The sequence below is a fragment of the Xyrauchen texanus genome, chromosome 40 (assembly GCF_025860055.1).
Source record: "Xyrauchen texanus isolate HMW12.3.18 chromosome 40, RBS_HiC_50CHRs, whole genome shotgun sequence".
Taxonomy (NCBI): Eukaryota; Metazoa; Chordata; class Actinopteri; order Cypriniformes; family Catostomidae; genus Xyrauchen; species Xyrauchen texanus.
The window spans coordinates 16865985-16878472 of NC_068315.1; positions in this window are offsets into that span (position 1 = coordinate 16865985).

Sequence of the window (12488 nt, forward strand, 5' to 3'; positions counted from 1 at the left end):
TACCCCCAAAACACTTATTTTAATCAACATTGTCAAAAATAAATTTCACCAACCCTTTGTTATGTTGTTTAAATTAGGTGTAAATTATGTCAATCAAATGTGATGATTGTTGTATTTGTGAATTGCAAGCTGGTGGGGTAAACTATTAGTTAATACAGAATATTAGATTATTATAAAAAAAAATATATATATTAATACAAGAAACCAATTTAATATTATGAACACAAGGGGATGCTATAGCGATATTTATTTAATGTTGTTGTGTGCCATTCTGACACTGCATTGGCGTGTTTTTATTTTGGGCTCTTTATGCATGCTAGAATAAAGAACAGTCTTTTTCTTGTCTTTTTTTTTTTGTATTTAGCTTTGGTAGCAAATAATGTATCTTTCTTTCTTTCTTTCTTTTCTCCATTGTCGTTGAAATTTCAATGGATCAGAACAACTGAACATTTTTCTGAACGATTCAGTCCTTTAGAGACTACACTTCAGTTGCAGCCATTAGGCATTGTCTTATTTCAAACCAGCCCGCGATAAACATTTCCTCACTAAAGTAAACAGACGAGGACTAGCGTGTTGAGAAGGATCAAATCAAGTTACAAGAAAGATAAACATATCGCCAAAACCTGAATAACAGCGGAGCTCTTCAAAATAAAAGCTGTTCATTCATCCCTGAAAATGACACCTATCAAAAGTACTCCCCATTCACAACAACAATGGAAATGTGCTTTTATAAAGTGACCTCTTATAATAAACAATAACTTCGCAGAGAATAAGGGCAGGTGTGGCATTATAATTGATTATGTATTAGCCAGTTGGATTTCAGGATTACACTTTGGTTCCGCCCCTCTCAGCACACTGTCCAATCAAGAAAAGGATTACTTCCGCGCTTCGTTGAATGCAGATTGTGCGAGGCGAAGAAAACACTTTGGACTTGAAGACCTACTCAAAGTCTGGGATATTTTACTGATACTTATACTTTAAAATCAAAGTGGAGACTATTTTTCGACTCAAGAGTCTCTTAAGAAACCAAAGTCGTCTTGACTGGACTTTCCAAACGATACACATCCCGAGTGAGTAAGAACTTATTTCTCTTCATGTACTACAGCAGAAACATCTACGCCATTCTTTACGAATAAAAACAAAATTAAGCAACCAAAATATTTTACTCCTTCATATGGAAGTTTCAAAAGAAAGTATTGACCCGGTTAATTGTTTTTGTGTGTCGGCTGCACTTGACAGCGCGAGCTCCCCATGTCGTGTGCACCCGACCAAACAGTACACATAACAGTAGAATGAGGCTTAAAGTAGGCTTCTAGCTCTGACATGGGGAGCCGAATGGCTTTATTTCAGCAGGTGAGTGTTGACGCGGAGCTTGACACTGACATCATCGGGTGGGTTCGTTCAGAGCAACATGGTAAGCTCATCATTCACAAGCAGTGCTCAGCTGCTTGGGTTGGCTTGACATGCTCGATGAAATATAATAAAGTCAGTTTGCGTCCAATAAGATTAGACGGTTTATTTAAATACGCTCAGTGCTGTTACTTCAGAATTGACAAAGTGAAGCCTTGTGATGTACACTGTCACTGTACAACGTAGGCTACACTGTACATTTTGCGCAATCTGCTGTTTCGAAATTTACATAGTTATACAAATCCAAAGTTAACGGCACGATCTGGATTGTATGTTTGCCAGTTCTTCACTCTGTGAGTCGGCATTGAACTGGCTCTGAAAGTCTGTATTAACATAATGTAAATAAACCAACTTGTGTGAGTGGGAAAACAACAGAGACGATCTCATGTATAAAAAAAAACGAAAAGGCTACTATATTTTCACAACTTAGCCTTGAAGCTAAGACTGACCCCCAGATGACAGCTATCTGTGTGAGATATCGCTGCTCAGATGTGCTCTGTCTGCACTCTTTCTGACTCTCTCACTTGTCACAGGCTGCCTTTGCGCTACATTTCCTGATCGTTCCCTCATCTGATGGCTGTAACCTTTAAGTTAGTAATTAAACACTAGAGACAGAACACAATGCCTTGTACTGTTGGGTTCGAGTCCACCTTAGTCAAGTCAGAGTCTTTAAAAAAAATAAATAAATAAAAACATAAAAATGTATCCCCTTTTCTCCCAATTTGTTATGCCCAATTCCAACTACTTAGTAGATCCTCATGGTAGCGCACAGTGGATGGCTGGTGATAATTTTTTTTTTGGGGGGTGCTTTTTTGGGGGCGAAAATACATACAAAGCTGTACCAAAAAGCATGTTGACTACTTGAACATAAATTTTGCTCTCCTTTCTTTCTGGCCAGCAAATTTCTCAATGACTCTCTGATTAAAGTCAGTCATCTCAGTAACAAGTCTCTCTTCCATGGAGAGCAATGCCAGTGCATTCAGCCTCTCCTGGGTCATGGTGTTTCTGAGAAAAGTTTTTATTCTTTTCAAGGTTGAGAAGCACCTCTCAGCTTCAGCCGTGGTCATGGGTGTGGTAATGAGAACTTTTAGGAGAGTCACAGTTTAGGAAAAGACTTCTTTGAGATTATTCTCCATAAACAGCTGGAATAGGTCCACAGCACCACGGCAGGCTTTGAATTCTTCCTTGCTGTAGATGAGTCTGAGCTCTGTCTTCAGCTTGCTTCCACTGAGCATCGGGTACACTTTCATTGTGCTGCTCAATGCATCTTCAGGAAAGGTATCCTTGTACTCATCAAACCTGTCCCCCTGCAACAAGGTGGCACAGACAAGGTGGTCTGTGAAGGAGAAACGCTCCCTAGTGTGTCCCAGGATCACAGACCTATAGAGATAATAAAAAAATAAATATATATATATATATATATATATATATATATATATATATATATATATATATATATATATAAAATTAAAAAATATTCAGATAATTAAAATGCATTACATTCTTGTAGCAGAAGAGTTAATCATTGATAAGACCATTCAAAAAGCAGCTTTAGAATACAATGTATTGTTTACTACCATATTATTGATCACAAGTCAAACATTGGCATACAGTCTACAGCAATCCATTACACAAGTGAATTTGTCAGTCAGTTCGAGATTTATTATGAGGGCTTGTTTAAGGACCGCGTAAGACACTTTTTTTTTTTTTTTTTTTAGAAACAAGCTAGGGGTACACAATACTACAGATATATTTTACAATAATGCCAAGACATTATATTCATTACATAGTGTAATGGTTTTCAATGCTTTGGAGTTGTTGGAGGTACAAAGAGTATTTAAATAATATTTTAAGTCTTTACAAAAAAGTGCAAATAGGGGTTATAGACATAAATTTACACTAATGTATAAAAAAAACTTGGCAAGAAAAATAAACAGAGTAATCAGAAAATATTAACTTATCAAAACTGTGAAAACCAAATAAAACGTCTTTTGTAAAGCAAAGAAAAACTAGATAAAATAGAGGTACTGTTATGAAGGTAAGTGAGGACCCAAAAGCGATGTAGCAAAAACAGAGTCTTTAATGAAGCTCAGGGAATAATGTCAAACACAAAGTCTTCTCCTTGGGAGGAATACAAACAAACAGCCCGCAGAGAGGGCGACAACAAAACTGAAACAAACAGGTGCTTCCTTAGAGTTGGAGTAAGTCCACGGGTAGCTGACAGGGTAAGCGGGAAGCGATAACAGGCTGCGGGTCTCTCCCACGGTCCGACCGAAGTCGAGGGCAGATGTAGCTTACCACTCTCTCGTGGCGTCAGGTAACTGGGCACAAATATAGGAGATGGTTAGCGGTGAACAGTTAGAAGTGACGGCGGATGCCAACAGGACAAGACTCTGGGTAGAGATAAACAGGACTGTAGTTTGCTTCTAGAGAAAGTATCACAAGGTGAGAATCCGACAAAGAATGTAGCGAGAGCGAGGAGAAGAAATAGAGAGTTAATCAGAGGAAAGAGGGAACAGGTGGGTAGAGGATTAACGAGGAACTCAGGGGAGATGAGAAACAGCTGGAAGCGGAGAAAAGGAGAGGGAAAGAAACATATAACGAACAACAGAGGGCGACAGAGTAGAGGGAAAGAACAGAAGTGAGACATAACATGACAAGACAGGACAAGACATGACAGTACCCCTCCCTCAACGAACGCCTCCTGGCGCTTCCGAGGAGGAGACCTGGCGGCTACGGAGGAAATCATCGATAAGCGAACGGTCCAACACGTCCCGAGAGGGAACCCAACTTCTCTCCTCGGGTCCATAACCCTCCCAATCAACCAGAAACTGATGACCATGACCCTGAGCGCGCATGTCTAGAATCTTGCGGACCCTGTAGATAGGGGAGCCTTCAACACGAACGGGAAGGGAAGAGGGACGAGCGGTAGCGCGAAGGGCGGGCTTGACACAGGAGACGTGGAAAACTGGGTGGACACGGCGCAGATAGCGGGGAAGAAGAAGTCGCACCGCGACGGGACTAATAACCTGCGAGATGCGGAACGGACCGATGAAGCGCGGAGTCAATTTACGAGAGACAGACTTAAGGGGAAGGTTGAGAGTGGAAAGCCATACCCTCTGGCCGCGACAATATCTGGGGCTCTTAGTTCTACGCTTGTTAGCAGCCCTCACAGTCCGGTCCCTATAACGGCAGAGAGCTGATCTAACACCCCTCCAGGTGCACTCGCAATGTTGGACAAAAGCTTGAGTGGAAGGGATGCTGGAGTCAGCGATTTGCGACGAGAACAGCGGAGGTTGGTACCCGAGGCTGCTCTGAAAAGGAGACAGGCCGGTGGCAGACGACGGAAGCGAATTATGGGCGTATTCAGCCCAGGGAAGGTGTTCGGACCAGGACGCGGGGTTACGGAAAGAAAGGCTGCGCAAGATGCGGCCGACAGTCTGATTGGCCCGTTCGGCTTGACCGTTAGATTGAGGGTGGAAGCCGGACGAGAGACTGACGGAAGACCCAATCAAGCGACAAAACTCCTTCCAAAACTGGGACGTAAATTGCGGACCTCTATCCGAAACAATATCAGAGGGGTGGCCATGAATTCTGAAAATGTTTTCGATGATTATTTGCGCCGTCTCTCTGGCGGAGGGGAGCTTAGTGAGGGGGATAAAATGGGCCGCCTTAGAAAATCGATCGATGACAGTGAGAATGACTGTATTGCCCGCCGACGCAGGGAGACCGGTGATGAAATCTAAGGCGATGTGTGACCAAGGTCGAGAGGGGATGGGAAGTGGTCTGAGAAGTCCGGCCGGAGGAGAGTTCCCTGACTTGGTCTGCGCGCAAACGGAACAAGCCGCCATGAAACGACGCGTGTCACGTTCCTGAGTGGGCCACCAAAAACGCTGGCGAATGGAAGCGAGCGTGCCCCGAACGCCGGGGTGACCGGCCAACTTGGCCGAGTGAGCCCACTGAAGAACGGCCAGGCGGGTAGGGGCGGGAACGAAGAGGAGGTGTCTAGGACAGGTGCGCGGCGAGGGAGTGAGAGCAAGCGCTCGTTTGACCTGCCTCTCTATTCCCCAGACAGTTGACCCAACGATACAGCCGTGGGGAGAATCCCCCCGGGGTCCGTGGAGACTTTGGGGAATAGAGACGTGACAAGGCATTGGGCTTGGTGTTCTTGGAACCAGGGCGGTAGGAAATAACGAAATCAAATCGGGCGAAAAACAGAGCCCAACGAGCCTGGAGCGCGTTGAGTCGTTTGGCAGAACGAATGTACTCTAGGTTTCGGTGGTCAGTCCAAACGACAAAAGGAACGGTCGCCCCCTCCAACTACTGTCGCCATTTGCCTAGAGCTAGGCGGATGGCGAGCAGCTCGCGATTACCCACATCGTAGTTATGTTCAGACGGCGATAGGCGATGAGAAAAGTACGCGCAAGGATGAACCTTGTTGTCCGAGCGAGAGCGTTGGGAAAGGATGGCTCCTACGCCCACCTCTGACGCGTCAACCTCGACCACGAACTGTTTGGACAAATCAGGTGTAACAAGGATGGGTGCGGACGTAAAGCGGTCTTTGAGGAGATCAAAAGCCCCCTGGGCGGAGACGGACCAACTAAAGCACGACTTGACAGACGTAAGGCCAGTCAGGGGGGCGGCCACCTGACTGAAATTACGGATGAAGCGTCGATAAAAATTGGCGAAACCGAGAAAGCGCTGCAGCTCGACGCGCGACTTAGGTACGGGCCAGTCTAAAACGGCTTGGACCTTAGCAGAATCCATTCTGATACCCTCTGCAGAAATGACAGAGCCGAGAAAACTAACGGAGGCGGCATGGAAAGTGCATTTCTCAGCCTTCACGTAAAGATGGTTCTCTAAAAGGCGCTGGAGGATGTGACGCACATGCTGGACATGAATTTGGAGAGACGGAGAGAAAATCAGGATGTCGTCGAGATAAAGCGAACACAAAGATGTTTAGCATGTCTCTCAGGACGTCATTAATTAGTGCCTGAAAAACAGCAGGGGCGTTAACGAGGCCGAACGGAAGAACCCGATATTCAAAGTGCCCTAACGGAGTGTTAAACGCAGTCTTCCACTCGTCCCCCTCCCTAATGCGAACGAGATGGTAGGCGTTACGCAGATCCAATTTGGTGAAAAACTTAGCTCCGAGCAAGATCTCGAAAGCTGATGACATAAGAGGAAGCGGGTAACGATTCTTAACTGTTATGTCATTCAACCCTCGATAATCAATGCAGGGGCGCAAGGAACCGTCCTTCTTCTGAACAAAAACTCACCCGGCGCGGAGAAGAGGAGGGACAATAGTACCGGCATCGAGAGCTACGGATAAATAATCCTCGAGAGCCTGACGTTTGGGAGCCGACAACGAGTAAAGTCTTCCCCGGGGGGGAGTGGTTCCCGGACGAAGTTCGATACTACAATCATAAGAACGATGGGAGGGAAGTGGCCCGGGAACGACAGAACACCGTCCGCAGATCGTGATACTCCTCCGGTACCCCCGACAAATCACCAGGCTCCTCCTGAAAAACAGAGACAGAGGATACAGGGGGAACAGCATACATTAAACATTTAACATGACAAGAGACATTCCACGAAAGGATAGTATTCTTAGCCCAATTAATAGAGGGATTATGTTGAACTAACCAGGGATGGCCTAAAACAATAGGGGCTGAAAGGGGACTGAAAAATAAAAAAGAAATGGTCTCGCTGTGATTACCAGAGACAGTGAGGGTCAAAGGTAACGTCTCACGCTGAATCTTGGGAAGGGAACTGCCATCCAAGGCAAACGGGGCCGTGGGCTTACATAAGTCCATGAGGGGGGATACCATGTTCCCGAGCCCAGGTGTCGTCCATGAAGCAGCCCTCCGCGCCAGAGTCAATCAACGCCCTGCAGGTGGCCGCAGAGCCAGTCCAGCAGAGATGGACAGGAAGAGTGGTGCAAGACCTCGAAGGAGAGACCAGAGTAGTAGCGCTCACCAGTAGCTCTCCTCTTACTGGCGAGCACTGGCTTTTACCGGGCAGGAGGTCACGAAGTGTGAAGCATAACCGCAGTAGAGGCAGAGACGGTGGGTGATTCTCTGCTCCTTCTCCTTAGCCGAAATGCGAATGCCCCCCAGTTGCATGGGCTCAGGAGCCAAGGTGGTGGATGAGGGAGGTAGTGCAGCGGAGAGGGGTGCAAAGGAAAATGTAGACTCCTGGTCGCGAGCTCGGCGATGGCGATCGAAACGCCTCTCTAGGTGAATAGCGAGCTCGATCACAGCGTCCATGCGGGAGGGTACCTTTCGGGAAAGAATCTCCTCCTTCACCTCCGTGCAGAGACTATCCAAAAAACGAGCGAGCAGCGCCGGCTCGTTCCAGTCACAGGAGGCTGCGAGAGTTCGGAACTCAATGGAATAGTCAGTAACTGACCGCTTACCCTGACGCAAAGATGATAGGACCCGGGATGCCTCCTCCCCAAAAACAGAGCGGTCAAAAACGCATATCATCTCCTCCTTGAAATCCTGATAACAGTTAGTACATTCAGCCCCCGCCTCCCAGATGGTCGTTCCCCACTCTCGAGCCCGTCCAGAAAGGAGAGAAACTACGTAGGCGATACGGGCTCTGCTCTGGGAGTAAGTGGTGGGCTGGAGGGAAAAAACAACGTCACACTGGGTGAGAAAAGCACGGCACTCAGAGGGCTCACCAGTATAGCACGGCGGGTCGATGTGTGTCGATGTAAGCCCCACCAGATCCAACTGGTAACGCACCACCTCCCTCACCAGTTCCGGCTCCTTCCCCCCAGTGAGGTGACATTCCACGTCCCCAGAGCTAGCCTTTGCTGCCCATGGCCTTCACTGCCACCCATATGGCAGCGCACCCGACTCCTGCGGTTTCTCCAATGGGTGGTGGGCCCAAAGGATGTAGAGGGGGGTTTCACGTCGCTTCTTCAGGCTGTGCCTGGCCGGGCTCCGTGACGAGCCCGGCCACCAGGCGCTCGCCGACGAGCCCTCCATCTGGGCCTAGCTCCAGACGGGGGGCCCGGGGGTAGGGTAACTCCTCCTCGTTCCGTTTTTTCATAGAGTCTTTGTGAACCATTCTTAGTCTGGCCCCTCACCTGAGACCAATTTGTCTTGGGAGACCCTACCAGGAGCACATGGCTCCAGACAACACAGCCCTCAGGATCATAAGGGCACACAAACCTCTCCACCAAGATAACCGTTTTCTATTTAAATATATTGTAAAAGGCAATTTGTGATCAAAGCTGAATTTTATATAATAAATAGATAAAATATCATCTAAACATTCATATTATTTTTATATCATATCATGTCATATTACATACCATATTTATATTATACAGCATACAATTTAAATACCTGCTTTAGCCTAAACAGCATTTAAATGTAACTAAAACTTGCTTATTAAGAGTCATATTTCAAATGTCAATACTCTGAATCATGTCTGGAAACAGTCCCACTAGTAAAATATGTACATGTTTATATAAAATAGCATGTCAGCTAATGAAAACTAATTGACTTACTCGTCCGAAATTGTATCCTCTGCTGGATCAAGTCTCTCTTCAAAATAGTTGAATTGTGTTGTGTTTACATCAAACCTCTGAACACTGTCGGGGGCGTGTACATTTGCGTTGATCGTCTCAGCACATTAGCGTATGAATGGCGCGCTCTGCTGGTGGGTTCACATTACAGATAATGAGATCGACCGGTAAAAACTGTACATCGCTTTGTTTCAAACAGATTGCATTGGAGGAGAATATTTGTTTTAAATTTGAATTGTTTTATTTAAAAGTAGATATTTTAAGCTTTCTTTAGACATATGTTTCATGTTTGTGTGATAAGTATTTGCTGAGTTTCACTTATCGGTGAAAATTAGTAAACTACACATAAGAACACAAGAAATCAATAGTTTTTCTATTGAACTGTAAATCCATGTCTGTCCATGTATCTCTCTCATCATCTCCGTGCAGTGTAGAAGGTGCATGAGCACTCTTCCACATTAACACTGGCAACACTGGCAGAGATGTTGCTGGTTGTATCCCAGTTTGTTTTATTGATGAAGAGTTTTCCTGTGGATTGCTTCATGCATCATAACCTCTTCTTCTTTTTTTATTTATTTTTTTTATTTTCTTTATTTTATTTATTTAACAGAGACAGTGTATGGCACTCAACCATACCAGAATTAGCTACAAGCTAAATTTCATCTGTAGTCCCTGGGCAGGAAAAGGTAACATACAATTAACAATCCAACTCCAACAAAAAGCACAATAAAACAGAACAACAGAACAAAATAAAGTGCAATATTAATAAACACAACAATACAATATTAGGATACTACAAAAAATGAGTTTTTTTGAATTTATGATTAATGGATACATGATTGTATAAATTTTAGCCATAATTTTACTTTATATTTAAAACTAGTAAATGTACTAATGTCTCTAATCTCATTTGGGACTAAGTTCCAGTACTTAGAGGCTCTGATAGAGAAGGCTGATCTGCCAAACTTCTCTCCTCAGCGATGCTTTAAATAATTTAGTGATGCCATGGTGAAAAATATGGGAACCAAACTAAAAATCACACCATGTTTCTTACTCTGCAGCCTACTTTTTTTTTTTTTTATGAGAACATAAGGAACAATCAACTCCTTAGTAAAATATAAAGGCATGCTTAAATGCTTAAAGACACACTGCCAGACAGTGAAGCAAGAGTGTTGATTTTTGTACTGTATCTTGTGACATTGAAAAAAAAATCTAGGCTCATAGGCCTCATATGTCTCTAATCCTGTCTGACCTTTCACCATACCCCGTCTGCTCCACTGCAACATTTAGCCTTACTCAGCTGAAGTTTTAGCGGCTCTCTTACTGGCTGGCCCTGTGCTCAATTCAGAATACTGCTGATAATACTGTCAACATTTTATATGTTGTCTTATTCTTCTCTTCCACGTCTTTGTGTCCACTGGTTCTTTTTACGTTCTTATTCTTTAGACATGATGTCAGCGTGTGTGTGTCATACTTATATTGTGCATTTGCCCGTATGTGCAATTAGTGTGTGTGTGTGTGTGTGTGTGTGTGTAACTCTCTGCCCATTGGTAATCCCTCATAAGCAGCTGTCTGAAGTGGTTCTCGGCTATGGCTTTGGCTCTTAAACAGTGGGCCTCACTCCAGACCCCCACAGTAGCCAAGACCCCAGGGTAGAAAGACTGCTACAGACCCAGAGTCTGCTGTTTTCAGATTTAATTTTACACACAATATATTGTGTGTGTGTGTATTTGTTTGCAAATTAGGCCTAATGATCATGTAATCTTTGAGAGGAAGTGTGAGATTGTGGGTGTGTGTTACAGGATTTGTTAAGGTTAGTGAGGGTTACCTTGGCATTCTGAGTTATTGATGTCGACATGCAATGTGGTGCCAATGATGTTATTAATGAGAGTGCAACAAAAATCCATCTTCCAAATCATGTCTTTACCCATATACTCTTTGATAAACCTATAATTTATATTTTAGAGCTGTTGGTTTGGATTTCACAGGAGGTTGCATACATACGCCATTCACCTGTGCGTATATACCATAGTTGTGTAAATCACACACACACACACACACACACACACACACACACACACACGTACACATCTGCGTAAAATACAATAATTATACTTCAATCAGTGCAGAACGTTTCACTTGCTATTACACGTGTGTATTTTTCTTTATAACGGCAATAATATATATAAATAAATCCTTTAGACATGTGAGTCTTTAAATGATGTTGACCACTGGTTGGTAACAATGACAATCTATGAATTAGTTACTAACATGGTCTATTTGGCCAGAAAATCCTGCAGTTATAAAAACTTTAGAACGTTTGACCTTATCAGACCAGCAATCGTTATGTCGAATGTCGTATTTTATTTAAAAACATCAATGGTTCCAATAAGTCAAAACAACAGCATAAGATATGGCACTTAACTGCTCAGATGACATGTTTTCAGGATCAGTCTTTTAGTTTCTATTGTTATTTATTATTCCATTTTCTCTGATAAGATGTCCTGTATTCATGTGTACACCGGTGCCTCGAACCACGCAAGGCGCATGCAGGTCTATTTTTTAACCGCTGGAGGGCCAAAAGTTACATAGTGTAGCTTAAACAGAATCTTAGTATTTGAAAAGACTAACCAAAGGTGTTGATGGACAAAATGTCTTGTGGTAAGACCACAAAAAAGCTTACACCAAAGTGTATATTTTCCAGATTCTTTGAGCAAGTTTTCATGTGGTCTAAATTATTTTCCACGTTTCCTTCCAAATATATCCAAGAGGAGTAATGCTTCATTTAAGTGATATTTGAGCTTCCTTTAGGACTGGGAACACAAATGCCTTCTCTCTGCTCAGAGGGGAGGTGAGGCTGCAAATATTAAGCCACAGTGCAATTTGAAACTTGCTTTATCCCATCCCATCACCCTATTTTAAGATGCAGTTTATGGCTGACTGGCTGAACATTTCTTCAAATCCATAATGTCTCCAGTTAACATTTGCTATTTTAATGAGACATAGGCTACGTATGAATCCTAAGGTAGCTACCTAGTTGCCTAGCTGACCTGTCAGTCAATTACTTAAAGCCAAAGTATCAAAGTCATCAGCACAGCTTGACTGTGCGCTGCCTAGATTTTCTTGACTCACGTGGTCCTCTGCTGTGCACATCGTCTGCGCATGCACTGGCTATTGACTGTATTAGAGGAGTGTCAAAGCAGTTGTAGTGCACGTGTCGAAAGCGTTAATATTTATTCACGGTCAGGAAAGTATACAGTACTCTGAAAGGCAATGCAGTCGACCAGGTGTGAGGCGATATGGAACACGCAAAAACGAAGTATACCTGGGCCTTTCACAGACAGAGTTTACATATGAAGGTACTTCCGTAAACTGGTTTAGGATAGGCTTCTGAGGCAGCACTACATCGCATCGTTGCTAGGATACCAGCATTCATTCAGTCCAACCAAACCACAATGGACTATGAATCTAGAATTTTATTTTTTGCAGATAACCAAGCTTGTATTTATCCTTTTCCTAAACCAATGCCTGAATCTAA